Source organism: Scyliorhinus canicula, chromosome 8 (genome assembly GCF_902713615.1).
Source record: "Scyliorhinus canicula chromosome 8, sScyCan1.1, whole genome shotgun sequence".
Taxonomy (NCBI): domain Eukaryota; kingdom Metazoa; phylum Chordata; class Chondrichthyes; order Carcharhiniformes; family Scyliorhinidae; genus Scyliorhinus; species Scyliorhinus canicula.
Genome location: NC_052153.1, coordinates 176489479 through 176505913, shown reverse-complemented (window position 1 = coordinate 176505913; position 16435 = coordinate 176489479).

Here is a 16435-nt window from a genome sequence, read left to right as displayed (position 1 = left end):
TCCTGGCCCTGATGGAATACATCCCAGAGTGCTAAAAGAGATGGCTAGGGAAATTGCAGATGCACTAGTGATAATTTACCGAAATTCACTAGACTCTGGGGTGGTCCCAGTGGATTGGAAATTAGCAAACGTGACGCCACTGTTTAAAAAAGGAGGTAGGCAGAAAGCAGGAAATTATAGGCCAGTGAGATTAACTTCGGTAGTGGGGAAGATGCTGGAATCTATCATCAAGGAAGAAATTGCGAGGCATCTGGATAGAAATTGTCCCATTGGGCAGACGCAGCATGGGTTCGTAAAAGGCAGGTCATGCCTAACTAATTTAGTGGAATTTTTTGAGGACATTACCAGTGCAGTAGATAACGGGGAGCTGATGGATGTGGTATATCTGGATTTCCAGAAAGCCTTTGACAAGGTGCCACACAAAAGGTTGCTGCATAAGATAAAGATGCATGGCATTAAGGGTAAAGTAGTAGCATGGATAGAGGATTGGTTAATTAATAGAAAGCAAAGAGTTGGGATAAATGGGTGTTTCTCTGGTTGGCAATCAGTAGCTAGTGGTGTCCCTCAGGGATCCGTGTTGGGCCCACAATTGTTCACAATTTACATAGATGATTTGGAGTTGGGGACCAAGGGCAATGTGTCCAAGTTTGCAGATGACACTAAGATTAATGGTAAAGCGAAAAGTGCAGAGGATACTGGAAGTCTGCAGAGGGATTTGGATAGATTAAGTGAATGGGCTAGGGTCTGGCAGATGGAATACAATGTTGACAAATGTGAGGTTATCCATTTTGGTAGGAATAACAGCAAACGGGATTATTATTTAAACGATAAAATATTAAAGCATGCCGCTGTTCAGAGAGACTTGGGTGTGCTAGTGCATGAGTCACAGAAGGTTGGTTTACAAGTGCAACAGGTGATTAAGAAGGCAAATGGAATTTTGTCCTTCATTGCTAGAGGGATGGAGTTTAAGACTAGGGAGGTTATGTTGCAATTGTATAAGGTATTAGTGCGGCCACACCTGGAGTATTGTGTTCAGTTTTGGTCTCCTTACTTGAGAAAGGACGTACTGGCGCTGGAGGGTGTGCAGAGGAGATTCACTAGGTTAATCCCAGAGCTGAAGGGGTTGGATTATGAGGAGAGGTTGAGTAGACTGGGACTGTACTCATTGGAATTTAGAAGGATGAGGGGGGATCTTATAGAAACATTTAAAATTATGAAGGGAATAGATAGGATAGATGCGGGCAGGTTGTTTCCACTGGCGGGTGACAGCAGAACTAGGGGGCATAGCCTCAAAATAAGGGGAAGTAGATTGAGGACTGAGTTTAGGAGGAACTTCTTCACCCAAAGGGTTGTGAATCTATGGAATGCCTTGCCCAGTGAAGCAGTTGAGGCTCCTTCATTACATGTTTTTAAGGTAATCATAGATAGTTTTTTGAAGAATAAAGGGATTAAGGGTTATGGTGTTCGGGCCGGAAAGTGGAGCTGAGTCCACAAAAGATCAGCCATGATCTAATTGAATGGCGGAGCAGGCTCGAGGGGCTAGATGGCCTACTCCTGCTCCTAGTTCTTATGTTCTTATGTTCTCTTTATTCATAACCCTATTTCATCCTCGGTCCTTGTAATTCTCAGATGATCTCCACTCCCCTGAGCATTCCTCCCGGTTACTCAGTCAGTGTTGACTTGGTTCAGTTTAATGTTCTCTCTTTTGAGTCAGAGGGTTGGGGGTTGGGTGGGTGGGGGGGGGGGGGGGGGGGGGGGGGGGGGGTGCGGTCAAGCCTCTAGGAACAGAGCACGTATTTCCAGCTTGTGTCGGAGATCAGGAAGTGTTGTAGTTTTATTAAATTGGGACCTTGGTTAGAGCGGATAATAAAGATCTCATGAATCTATGTTATAAACTGTGGCTTCCAGTGTCATTGGCCAACATTCCTGCTTCAACGAATAGCATGAGCAACTTGCCGCACTACTGTTCATGAAATATCACAGGGTCAGTGTGGGGCAGAGAAAATGATTTTTGATTCTATTGGAAATGAAAATTAGGAATTTATAACTGCTTGCTGAATCACTATTGCCCTTTTACACTATCGGTCAATGTCCAAAATACCAGGCCACAACATTCAAAATGGCTTCCATCTTTGCATGACAACACAAATAATTAATTGTATGTGAACGACTTTCAGATGTTCATGAAACATTTGAGACAAACCAAATCAATGTCAGCCTTATTTATTTCTTACTCCTTAAAAATGTACAATGTCAGGGTTCGTGATGCAATTGAAAATGTTGGCAGAACTTTTAATTCTGCTATGCCAACAGGGTCATAAGGTGAAACGAAGTAGGTGGAGGACGCCCAGAGATAACAAACATTGAAACAGATCAGTTGAGCAAAATGATCTGTGTATTATAAAGTTCTAGGTTATATAATCTATGAGCAGATTTTTGGCCCTCGGTCGTTGGATTCCCAACCCCCCCCCCCCCCCCCCCCCCCCCCCCGCCATCCACTTCCCATCCACTTCCCAGTATTGGCCATTTTGGCTGAGGTGGCTTTTGAGGTCTGGCAAGGTTGCCAGCCAATTAGGCTTATTAAGACATAAGGGTGAGTCATGGAGGCCAACAAGGATTTTCCAATCGACCTCCAGTCTCCTGACACACCAGGGGGCAGTTCGACAGCCTGGAGGCAGGCACCAGTCCTCCTGCCTCCCTGAATGGGGTTGCAGTCAAAGGCCACATTGCGAAGAGAATTCTTTCCCCTCCTCCTCATTGCCTGCAATTCTTCCCCCTACTCCCAAGCCACCAAGCAGTGGCTTGACTGTTTTTTTATTCATTCCTTCACCGATGTGGGCGACGCTGTGGGCATGTGGCCTACATTTGCTGCACATCTTTACTTGCCCTGAACCAAGTGGTTTGCTTGTCCATTGAAAAAGGTCACATTGCTGTGGGTCTGGATTCACCTGAAGACCGGGCCAGACCAGGTAAGGTCTACAGATTTCCTTCCAGGGGTAAGCAGATGAATTTTTATGACAATCTTTTCACCATCACCATCACTGAGACTAGCTGTTAATTCTGGATTTTATCAATTGAATTTAAAATTCTACCAGCTGGCATAGTGGGATTTGAACCCAGGCCCCAGGAGGACTAGCTGAGGCCTTTGGGTTACTGGGCCAGTAACATTACCACTACACCATCATCTCACCATAATTTGTCAATTATATTTGTACAAATACTGTTGAAAGGACACTTGCTTATTGAGGCAACCTCTCAGTTGCTTCCCTTTTATTGCAGTTGGCTGCTCCTCTGAAGCAAGAAGGCTCTTGATTGTCCAACTAGATTTGAGCTTCCTCCCACTGCCCCGAATTGGACATGGAACATTGCAATTCTTTTTCTCTATTCATTCATGGGATATGGGCGTTGCTGGCTGGGCCAGCATTTATTGCCCATTGCAAATTTAATTCAGATTTTTATTAAATTCAAATCTCACCACCTGCCATGGTGGGATTCTAACCCAGGTTCCCAGAATACCCTGGGTCTCTAGACCAGCGACAGTACCATTGTGCCACTGCCTCCCTCGGGGAATGCCCTGGTCAAGATCCCAAAGAACAACTGTTTTACCTCCTGGAAGAGAGTTTGAAACACAGAAACAGTCTCAATTCCTTTCACACCTCCAAAGTGAAAATTCAGCTCATAACATGAATAACCCAGTATTTTAGATATGTGGTTAGTAAATACTAAATTACAGAAATTTGTGGGATAACCATATTTCCAGGAACAGTATTAAGTTTTGTCTCACTGGCATCATGGTTTCTGCATGATTAACATACAGATCATGAAAGTCTAAACAGGCAGCTGTAAGTACCGTAACATGAGAAGTATGTGGAAACCATGATTCACATTTATCGTCACCCTGACAACGGGAGTTACGGAAATCATTGATATTTCTGGTATTTACATTTTTAAAAAATTCCAATGCAAGTCATTGGTAGGCTACTGGTGGGAGTTTACAACTGGATGACAGCGTTATGGATGTTTAAATTATTGGAACATGCACCTTGAACAGATAGCCTGGCTGCAGGAAATGGTCATGGGGAGGGGTGCATCGCAATGTTTTCTCCCAAGGCTATTTTTTCGATACGGTGACGTCAATGTGGTGGAGATTTCTGCAGCATTTCTGGTGGATTTGCGATGGATGAGCAGCAGCACCTTGGAGGAAATTCCAGGCCAATGTTGAAAACAGGAAGAGAGGGTCAAAGTGGGCCGATCGGTGCAGAATGTAACAAGGATGAGCGAGACACTGGAAAATATGAAAGGATAGCATTGCAGACATCTTTTAAACCTACACCAATTAGTCACCTACAAATACGAACACAATATGGGCATATGAAATTCTGGAATGAGAGAATGTCTCTCAGCTTATTAGCTGCATGCAGACTTGATGGGGTCAACGTTAAAAGCTCTCAGCTGATGTAAATGGGGGGGGGGGAATGGCCTAAAATGAAGTTGAAAACTTATTGCCCTATTAATATTGGCGATACACTGGCACTGGAAAAGTGTCTTGAGCCAGCAGGTGTCCAAAACACCCACCTGACTGATACATGATAGGTGCTTATAATGTAAACAGGGAGGAAGTGGTCAGTCAGCCTCCAATCAGTTTCTTGGGAAATGGAAGAGCACAATCTCATCAAAGGGAGGCATTTAATTGCGTATGACAAGCCCATGGTGTGGCCATGTATCTGCTTCCCTTGGTCCTTCTAGATGGTAACAATCATGGGTTTGGAAGGTGCTGTTCTAAGGAGCCTTGGTGAGTTTCTACAGTGCATCTTGTAGATGGTACACACGGCTGCCAGTGGGCATCGGTGGCGAAGGGAGTGAATATTTGTGGGATGGGTTCCAATCAAGCGGGCGTGCTTTTTCCGAGTTAGTGCCAAGATTCTTGAGTGTTATTCGCGTTGCAATCATCCAGGCAAGGGATAGCATTCCATCGCATGCCTGTCTCCTCTGCCTCCCCTCCTGTCCACCTGCCACTAAAATCTTCCTCCATGCTTGTGTTGGCTTCTTGGACTATTTCAGTGCTGTCCTGGCCAGCAACCTCCCTCCTTCCGCCTTCCGTAAACTTGAGCTAATCTAAAACTCTGCTGCAAAGATCCTAATCAGCACCTGCATTCACTGCAGGAGCCACTGCCTGGAGATTATTGCAACATGCATTAGACGCCCAAGACATTTTCTGAAGTCTTTCAGCAGGCATTCAAACCCCAACTTCAAACTGTTTGGAATTTAGATGCACAAAGGACTGACAAATTACCGAGTTAAACAGTAGCACTACAGATTGAGTCAGAATATTTCTGATCCACATTGGTTTCAAGCTCTTGGGGGTGAGGTAAGGACACGGGACAAGAGGTAGAGCAGTTTTTATATGGGTCTGTCAACACTTTGTTCCCTATTCAGTAAACTCTTAAAAACAAAGTTATCTTTAAACTGACATTGACTGGCAGTTAATAAAATAAAACAGCCACGCATGGTATCCAGCGAAAGTGGTCCGCAAAGCCTGACTCGCTTGATATATTCTTCTCATTTTCTCTCAGGTTGGGAGCTGAAGTGAAGAATTGAATAGTGAGCAGGGTTGTATAAAGTGACAATTTACAATTAACATTTACAATTGAATTTTACGAGAGCTCCCTTTTTGCCTGCCCTCTTAGGCAGATGTAAAAGACACTACAGTGTTACTTTAAAAGAAGGGGAAAAGAATTCTCCCTCGTGTTTTAACCAATTAGTACCCTTCAGCCAATGGCAATACTAACAGGTAATCTGGTCTTTATAACTTTGCTGCCTGTGGGACAACAAAATGTCTTTCACAATTCTTACTGTGCAACAATGGCGACGAGTTAAAAATGCAGCATGGAATCAGACAAATATAGAGCACAATGAGGGGCTATTCAGCCCATCTTGCCTGTGCCATCTCTTTGGCAAGTGAGAGTATTCCATTACACACTTTAAAAAGAAAAATTTAGAGTACCCAATTTTTCCAATTAAGGGCCAATCCACCTACCCTGCACGTCTTTGGGTTTTGGGGGCGAAACCCATATTAACATGGGGAGAATTTCCAAACTCCACACAGACAGTAACCCAGAGCCGGGATCGAACCTGGGACCTCAGTGCCGTGAGGCAGCAATGCTAACTACTGCGCTACCGTGCTGCCCCAATTCCATTACACTCCTGATTTGGGGGTTAGGAGGTGAGTTACTCGCCATAGGCTTCTTGGCCTTTGACCTGCCCTGGTAGCCACAGTTTTAATATGGGTAGTCCAGTACAATTTCTGATCAATGGTATACCCCCAGGATTTTGATTGTGGGAGATTCAGCAATGGTAATGCCATTGAATGTCAAGGGACGATGGTGAGATCATCTCTTGTAGGAGATGTCATTGCCTGGCATGTGTCGCGGGAATGTAACTTGCTACTTGAAGCAGTTGAAGGTAGTTGGACCTAGGAGACTACCCTGAGGAATTCCTGCAGTGATTCCTGGAACTGAGATGATAAATCGCCACCCATCACAACCACCTTGCTTTGTGCCAGGTATGATTCCGACCAGTGGAGAGTTATCCCTTGATTCCCATTGACTCCAATTTTGCGAGGGTTTCTTGATGCCATACTCGGTCCAATGCTGCTTTGGTGTCAAGGGCAGTCACTCTCACCTCACGTCTGGCATTCACCTCTTTTACCCATTTTTGAACCAAGGCTGTAATTAGGTCAGAAGCTGAGTGAGTCTGGCAGAGCCCAAACTGAGTGTCCATGAGCAGGTTATTGCTGAGTATGTGCTACTTGATAGCACTTTTGATGATTCCTTTCATCACTTTGTTGATGATCGAGAATAGACTGATAGGGCAGTATCTGGATGGGTTGGATTTATCCTGTTTCTTGTGTACAGGACACACCTGGGCAATTTTCCACATTGCCGGGTAGATACTAGTGTTGTAGCTGTACTGGAACAGCTTGGCTAGGGGTGTGGCAAGTCTGGAGCACAAATCTTCAGTGCTATTGCTGGAATATGGTCAGGGCCCATAGGCTTTGCAGTATCCAGTGCCTTCAGCTGTTTATTAATATCACATGGTGTGAATCATATTGGCTGAATACTAACATCTGTGACGCTGGGGACCTCTGGAAGAAACCGAGATGGATCATCCACTCGGCACCTCTGGCTGACGATTACTGCAAATGTTGCAGCCTTGTCTTTTGCACTGATGTTCTTGGGGGTGGGGATATTTCTGGAGCCTCCTCCTCCAATCAGTTGTTTAATTGTCCACCACCATTCACGGCTGGATGTGGCAGGACTGCAGAGCTTCGATCTGATGCGTTCTTTGGGGAATCGCTTATGCTGCTTGGCTCACAAGTAGCCCTGTATTGTAGCTTCACCAGGACATCTTTAGGTATGCCTGGGTTTGTTCCTGGCATGCTGTCCTGCCCTCTCCATTGAACCAGGGCTGATCCCCTGACTTGGTGGTAATAGTAGATCAACTGTGATTGTATTGAATGGCGAAGCAAGCTCAAGGGGCTGAATTGTCTACGCCTGCTCCTAGTTCTTATGTTCTTATGTTCTTTTCATCGTAGCTGCAAGTCATCCGTGTTTCATAATTGAACAACAAGGTACTGTGAACACAGGCCTTAGAAACCATCCTGATCGCCAGCTTGGTGTTATCCTATGCATAATGAAATGTTGGTACTTGGCATCATTGCTTGTGTAAGGGATGTTGTGGGGGACTGTCATGTTTGGAACTGTGAAACTCTCAGGAGTGCAGCTTCACTCTACAGTTCACAGGAGTGGTCAGTGCCACTATTTGCACTGTAACAGGTGCAAGTGTGAAGAACTCGAGGCAGATTGTGCAATCTCATGACCAGGTCTAGTTGGTGCCAATGACCAGACCCTAAGTGTTGCCATGATAACATTTGGCAATATCTGCCCTGGATTAAGGTGTTGATGATGCAGAATTCATTCATGCGATAAACCTCAAGAAGGTGTCACCTGTTATCATCGATTTGCCCCCATGACGACCAACGCATGTTGGCCATGAACCACTGTCTTCCTCAAGAAATGTGTTAATGTCACCAAGGACAAACAGCCTCTCGCCATTTGGAATGTCCTTTGTAACATCACCAAGGGAGCCATGGAAATGCTCTTTGTTTGAGATGCTGGCATATAGAATTAGTGTGTGGGTACATGAAAATGAAAAAAAAAATTGCTTATTGTCACGAGTAGGTTTCAATGAAGTTACTGTGAAAAGCCCCTAGTCGCCACATTCCGGCGACTGTCCGGGAAGGCTGGTACAGGAATCGAACCGTGCTGCTGGCCTGCTTGGTCTGCTTTAAAAGCCAGCAATTTAGCCCAGTGAGCTAAACCAGCCCCTATTATATGATGTTGACTGCGTTAGATGAGAGCTGCAGGGAGCTGAAGCACTCCAAGGCTGCTGTTGCTGGTTCTATTGATGGTGTCAGTCACTGAAAAGCCTATGTCATTTATATGGCAGTTTTCCACACTCTTCCCATGCCAGTACAAGGTGTAATAAGCCTTAGTTAGGTGTTATTGCTTAGTTTATTCCATTTAGTTGAGAACATTATGACCAATAAACATCCTAAACAGCCCATTTCTTTCTTAACTGATATGATCCATGTTCTTCCTCCTCTGTGTATTCTCAGTCCTTCAAAACCCAGAGTTGTTGCATTGTCTCATACCAAAACACACTTGCAGAAAAAACTGTGGAACTATTTTCCTCCCTCTTCAATCCTCAAGCTTTTAAAATTCAAGTTAACAATAGAGTTCATAAAATCCTGGGGGGTTTATTAAAAAGGGGCACAGAGTACAAAATTATGCGAAAACGTCTTAAAATGCCAGTTCAGTCCCACACCTAAGGAATGATGTGATGGCCTTGGAAAAGGCACAGAAAAGATTTACGAGAATTATTCTAGTGATGAGGGTTGATGGATAGAGTGGAGAAGTTGGGATTGTTCTTCCTGCAGCAGAGAAGGTAAGGCAATATTTGATGGAGGTGTTTAGACTTACAAAATGTTCAAAAGGACGGTATGAAGAGAAATTGCTTCCAAAGCCTGAAGGGTTGATAACCAGACAGTTAATTTAAGATAATTGGCCAAAAAGAAGCAGAAATGACATGAGGTTACACATGAGACCTGGAATACATTGCTTGATTGGGCAATGGAAACAGATTCAATAATAGCCTTTAAAAGGAATTTGGGCAAACATTTTTTAAAAAATCTAGAGTACCCAATTCATTTTTTCCAATTAGGGGGCAATTAAGCATGGCCAATCCACCTACCCTGTCCATCTTTGGGTTGTGGGGGCAAAACCCACGCAAACACGGGAAGAAAGTGCAAACTCCACACGGACAGTGACCCAGAGGTGGAATCGAACCTGGGACCTCGGTGCCGTGAGGCAGCAATGCTAACCACTGCGCCACCGTGCTGCCAGGTAAACATTTGAAGGAGAAGAAAGCACAAGAATATGGGGGAAAAGTCAAGGGAGTTGGACTAATGAATTGCTCTTCGTGAGAGCCAAGACTGACTCGATTGGCCGAGTGACCTCTTTGGGCACTTTCCCCTGCTATGGTTCAATAATGAAAGCTGGTTGGTCTACCCTGTGTTGTTTTTGCAGATAATTTAGCGATTTTGGTTCTATGCTCTCGAACTCTCGCTAAGTGGCTTTTCTAACTCTCACACCCCTTTTTAAAAAGTCTCCACAAAGAATTAATTTGGGATTAAGGATGGAGAATAAATGCTGACCCAGCCAGTGCAGCCCACACCCCATAAATTAATAAAATAAAAATAATGTCTTTGAGCTTGCTCTCGGTCACGTCAACACTACTGCTATTAATGTTTGATAATTGTTTAGCTTGTTTTTGCGAACTACTTTTGGATATTTCTACATGTGATTGTTTGCATTAATCATGTCATGCTGTGCAGCATAGACCTTGGCTCTTGACCTAGGTTTCTCAATAAAAGGAATTACAATTTAATAGACCACATATTTAAATCTAAGATGAATTAGCACAGTCTTATTGTATTCTTAGAACATATGTTCGATTTTGCCCCAGACTGACAGGATATGCTCTTGCCAGCTGTATGAAAGGTATTCCAATAGTCAAAACAAGTTTTGAGTAGAAATTGATACAGAGAACTGAGACTCCACTTGACTCAGTTGATAGCACTCAATCTAACACTGACTATTGTAAATTCACACCCCACCATCTCAGCTCCAAAGTGCTTCGAGGTGTTCTAAAGGCATGAAAAGTCCAATTTCTTTGTTACTGGTAGGTTTACCATAAAATATAACTCACCTGGGAATGCACTGCCTGGGAGGGTGGTAGAGGCAGGATGCCTCACATCCTTTAAAAAGTACCTGGATGAGTACTTGGCATGCCAAGGCTATGGGCCAAGTGCTGGCAAGTGGGATGAGGTGGGCATGTCAGGGCCTTTCATGCATCCGTGCAGACTCGATGGGTGGAAGGGCCTCTTCTGCACTGTATTATTCTGTGATTCGGTGACCTGGCAGTCCCAATCAGACTATTACTTGTGCGTGCAATAATAAGTGTTTTTTTGAGGGTTAAAGGGAAATCTTTCACTTATATGGCATCCTTCGTGGCCACAGGACATCCCAAAGTGCCTTGCAGCCAAATAAATAATTTTTGAGTGTGGTAACTGTAAGTAACGTAGGCAACGCATAAGCTAAATTGTGCACAGCAAGCTGCTACAGACAGCAATGACCAGACAATCTGTTTTTGTGATGTTGATTAAAGAATTATTGACCAGAACATCAGGGATGAAGCCAACACTTTTCCAGGAAAGAGTACCATGGGATTGTTTAGATCCACCCGCGAGGGTAGATGGGGGTCTTGCTTTAACATCTTGGCAAGTGGTTGGGGTGGACCAGAGGGAGATTAAACCTGCATTTGACATGAATATGCTATGACTCAGAGTAACTCAGCGTTTGGATGTCAGAAAGTACAAAATGTCATATTTCACGGCACTGATATCTCCTGACTGACGAGCATGATAATCTTTTGACAAATATATGCCGAAAAGCTTTGGCCAATCCTTCCAAACAGTATAATTCAGTGTGGAGTTGGATTGGAAAGTGTTCAAAAAGGCAATGTTTAATGGCACATGTACTGTTTATCAAGTATGATGGAAACGTGGAACATGAATAATTATATTTAAACAAAATGTGATCTGGATTCGCAAAATCGCATTGTAAATGCAGGGTGAGCCCTTCTGACAGGATGGCAACATTAATCATTGGGCTCCTTGCATGTCCAGTAAGTGTTTTCTCTTTGCCGATGCTCCTTCTTTTACATTGTGCATCTTGGAAATGATCTTCTATTAGCTTTAATTTTACTTTAAATTTACAAAAGCCTTTTAAGTAATCATTCCTGCAATGTCTTCCAAGTTTGGACCCATGTTATAGTCAACAGGATGCAATTTAAACATTTGCAAAATTTAACTTTCTTTCAACTGTAATTAATGATGGAATGTAAGATAATTATTGTAATTAATTATAATCATTGGAGCAATGTAAAGGTCATGGTACATTATCTGATATCCAACAACAATAATGCCTTACACAACCTGCAGATATCAATTACATTTTACACAATTTCACTAACTCAGCCCCTCAATTTTTAATTTGCAATTTGTAACTTGGGAGAATTCTGATGGTCTAAGGTAAATTTGTTCTGACCATAGGGTAAAAATATTAATAGAATTGAATGTTAACAGAACCAAAGTGGGGAAGGATGCGCTCTTTTCTATTTCGACTTTTCATCCTCCAGCGTTTGATCCTTATATCAAATGCAGCAAAAAAAGCCAATTGGTGACTAACTGTTAAGTTATTCTATTTGAAATAAATTGTTTGTAAAGTGAGGGTAGAGTATGGAATGGAACGTGCATCCTGCAGTATGTGGGAAGTTATGGATGCATCATGTGTCCAAGTGAAACACATCTGAGGAAAGAGTCATCGGCAGAAAAGGATTGTGCTCCAGGTTTTGCAACTTGATTTTGATTTGATTTATTATTGTCACATGTGTTAGTATACAGTTAAAAGTTTTGTTTCTTGCATGCTGTACAAATAATGCATACCATACAAAGGGAAGGAAGGACAGACTGCAGAATATAATGTTATAGTTACAGTAAGGTGTAGAGAAAAGATCTACTTAATACGAGGTAGGTCCATTCAAAAGTCTGATGGCAGTAGAGAAGAAGCTGTTCTTGAGTCGGTTGGTACGTGACCTCAAACTTTGGTATCTTTTTCCTGACGGAAGAAGGTGGAAGAGAGTATGTCCGGGGAGCGTGGGGTCCTTAATTATGCTGGCTGCCTTTCCGAGACAGCGGGAATTATAGATAGAGTCAATGGATGGACTGAGCTACATTCATGACCTTTTGTAGTTTCCTGCGGTCTTGGGCAGAGCAGGCTCCATTCCAAGCTGTGATACAACCAGAAAGAATGCTTTCTAAGGTGCATCTGTAGAAGTTGGAGAGAGTCGTAGCTGACATGCCAAATTTCCTTAGTCTTCTGAGAAAGTAGAGTCATTGGTGGGCTTTCTTAACTATAGTGTCGGCATGAGGGGACCAGGACAGGTTGTTGGTGGTCTGTGCACCTAAAACCTTGAAGCTCTTGACCCTTTCTACTTTGTTCCCATTGATGGAGACAGGGGCATGTTCTCCACTACGCTTCCAGAAGTCGATGACAATCTCCTTCGTTTGTTGGCATTGAGGGAGAGATTATTGTCATTGCATCAGTTCACCAGATTCTCTATCTCATTCCTGTACTCATTGTTTAAAATCCGATCCACTACGGTGGTGTCATCAGCAAATTTGAAAATCAAGTTGGAGGGGAATTTGGCCACACAGTCAGAGGTGTATAAGGAGTAGAGTAGGTGGCTGAGGACACAGCCTTGTGGGACACCGGTGTTGGGGATGATCGTGGAGGAGGTGTTGTTGCCTATCCTTACTGATTGTGGCTTGTGGGTTAGAAAGTTCAGGATCCAGTCGCAGAGGGAGGAGCTGAGGCCAAGGCTACGAAGTTTGGAGATGAGTTTCGTAGGAATGATGGTGTTGAAGGCTGAGCTGTAGTCGATAAATAGGAGTCTGACATAGGTGTCTTTGTTATCTATGTGTTCCAGGGTAGAGTGCAGGGCCATGGAGATGGCGTCTGCTGTGGACCTGTTGCAGCGGTAGGCAAACTGTAGTGGATCAAGGCAATCCGGGAAGCTGGAGGTGAATTGTGCCATGACTAACTTTTCGAAGCACTTCATGATGATAGATGTCAGAGCCACTGGATGATAGTCATTTAGGCATGCTGTTCGGTTTTTTTTGGTACAGGGATGATGGTTGTCTTCTTGAAGCAGATAGGGGCCTCAGATTGTTGTAAAGAGAGGTTGAAGATGTCTGCAAATACCCCCGCCAGCTGATCCGTGCAAGACCTGAGTGCTCGTCCAGGTACTCCCATCCGGGCCAGTGGCTTTCCGTGGGTTGACCTTCGAGAAGGCTGCTCTGACGTCTGCAGTGGTGATCTCAGACACAAGTTCACCCGCGGCTTCTGGGGTGGAGGGCTCGCTCTCTCTGACTTCTTGCTCAAAGTGGGCATAGAATGCGTTGAGCTCATCAGTGAGGGGTGCATTGGAGCCGGTGATTTTACATGTCTTCATCTTATAGCCCGTTATGTCTTGCAGACCCCGCCATAGAAGGCGGGTCAACTTGGGGACCCTTGTGGCTAGCCTGGGATTCGAGCTTGGTCCGGTACTGTCTTTTGGCATCTTTGATGGATTTCTTTAGATCATATCTGGCTTTCATGTAGAGGTCAGGGTCGCCTGACTTGAATGTCTCAGACTTAGACTTCAGCAAGCAGTGCATATCCCTGTTCATCCAGGGTTTCCGGTTTGGAAACACGTGGATTTGGCACACAGTCTTCTACAGTTAGGTGGATTGGCCATGCTAAATTGCCCTTAGTGCCCAAAATTGCCCTTAGTGTTGGGTGGGGTTATTGGGTTATGGGGATAAGGTGGAGGTGTGGACTTTGGGTAGGGTGCTCTTTCCAAGAGCCGGTGCAGACTCGATGTGCCGAATGGCCTCCTTCTGTAAATTCTATGATCATCTACACACTTACGAATGAAGGCAGTTACTGTAGTGGTGGGCAGCTGGAGTCATTGCAGTGAGTCTGTGAGGCAAGAGGCTATGTGGGTAGCGCATTTAGGGAAGTGGTCATACCACAGCTCAGGAGCATGCATGCAGAGAGGAAATAGGTGACCATCATGCAGTCTAAGAGAACCAGGCATGAAGCACAGGGGTCCCCAAGTTGACCTTGCTTGGTAATCGGTTTTCCATTTTGGACACTTATGAGGGTGATGGTTCCTCAGAGCAAAAGCCAAGTCCAGGAGGCACAGGTAACTGAGCTGCAGAAAAAGGGTGAAATAGAGTGATCAGGGATTCATTAGTTAGGGGAGCAGACAGACGTTTCTATGGCCATAAGTGAGGTCCGAAGGTGGTATTTTGCTTCCCTGGTGCCAGAATTAAGGATGCCATTGAGCAGCTGCAGGACATTCTTCTGTGGGAGAGTGAACACCCAGAGGTCATGCTCCACATAATTATCAATGTTAGAAGTAGGAAGAGGGATGAGGTCCTGAGAGCAGATCTTTGGGAGTTAGGAAATAAATTAAAAAGCAAGATATCAAAAGCAGTAATCTCCAGTTTTTGTTGGTCATGAGGAGGTGCCAGAGGACTGGACAATTACAAACATAATACTAATAATAATCTTTAATAGTATCACAAGCAGGCATACATTAACACTGCAATGAAGTTACTGTGAAAATCCCCTAGTTGCCACACTCTGGCTCCGGTTCGGGTACAAATGAAATGAAATGAAAATCGCTTATTGTCACAAGTAGGCTTCAAATGAAGTTACTGTGAAAAGCCCCTAGTTGTCACATTCCGGCGCCTGTTCGGGGAGGCTGGTACGGGAATTGAACCCGCGCTGCTGGCCTGCCTTGATCTGGTTTAAAAGCCAGCTATTTAGCCCTGTGCTAAACCATCCCCCGGTACACAGAGGGAGAATTCACCTTACAGAACAGGTTTCAAGACTTGTGGGAGGAAACCAGAGCACCCGAAGGATAATTCCCGCAGATACGGGGAGAACATGCAGACTCCGCACCGATAGTGACCCAAGCCAGGGATCGAACACAGGTCTCTGATGCTGTGAAACAACAGTGCTATCATTGTGCCAACGGGCAGCCCACCACTGTGATTTACACCCATGTTCAAAAAAAGTTTGAAGATAAGTCCAGCAACAACTAAGGCCTGTCAGTTTAATTTATTTCAGTACTGGGGAAACTTCTAGAAACAATAATTTGGGGGGGAAAGAAATAGTCACATGGACAAATACAAGTCACTTAAGAAAAGCCAGCATGGATATCTTCAGGGAAAATTGTGTTCAACTAACCTTAAAAAGGTAACGGAAAAATAAGTGTGGGCAACGTTTAAGTGAACCGGCATGCTTGGCTCTGGCACTGAATTTTAAAAGTGAAGCCAGGGCTGTGATATTTGCCTTGGCTCCAGAACTGGTCGGCCTATCTGGAATTTGTAAATTAAATTGGCCTTGCTGAGGGTAATTGGGGAACAAAGTAATACATTTTGAGCCATAAGAAGAGAATACACAAACTGTCTAGATCTAAACATAGTTAAACCAAGGTTTGTTTGGTTAGATCTGGCTGCATTGCGGTTGTTTATATCTGTAAGTTTATTTTGTCTCTGGTCAGTAATATCGAGAAGTAATTCAAACTGGAGCTGTTTTATCCGTCCCAATCTCTGTAATCTCCTCCACCGCCATAGAGTTACGGGCTTCCCCAAGTCAGACCTTTTGAAAATCCCGGACTCTCTATGCCAGACATTTTCAATGTGGGGGTCGCGGAGCCATCCATTGCGGTGTTGCCGATCACAGGAATTCAGGAACAACGGCCGCAGCAGCTGGCTTTTAAAAATGCCGGCTGCGAGCGCTTTAAAAATGTGGTCGTTCTGCGCATGCATGCCTGCTGTTCAGTGCGCATGCCCAGAGCCCAGAGAGAGAAATCGCCTCCTCCTGACATCAGCGCGCTGACCCATGAGAAGATTATTTTAAAAATTCAATCAGTCTTCCTGCATCTGTCTTGAATATGCTCACTGGCTGAGCCTGCAGGACTCTCTTTGATAGTGAATTTTAGAGGTTAAAAAGATTCACAATACTTTGAGTTAAGTCATTCCTCCTCATCTTTGTCTAAAATCGTCGCACCATAATTTGAAGACTATATCCCCAGGATATAAACCACCCATCTGAGGAAAACTGACATTCTGCTTCTGCACTGCACAGTCCTGAGAGAATAATGCCTGTTTCAATGAGGTCATTTCTCATTCTTCTCT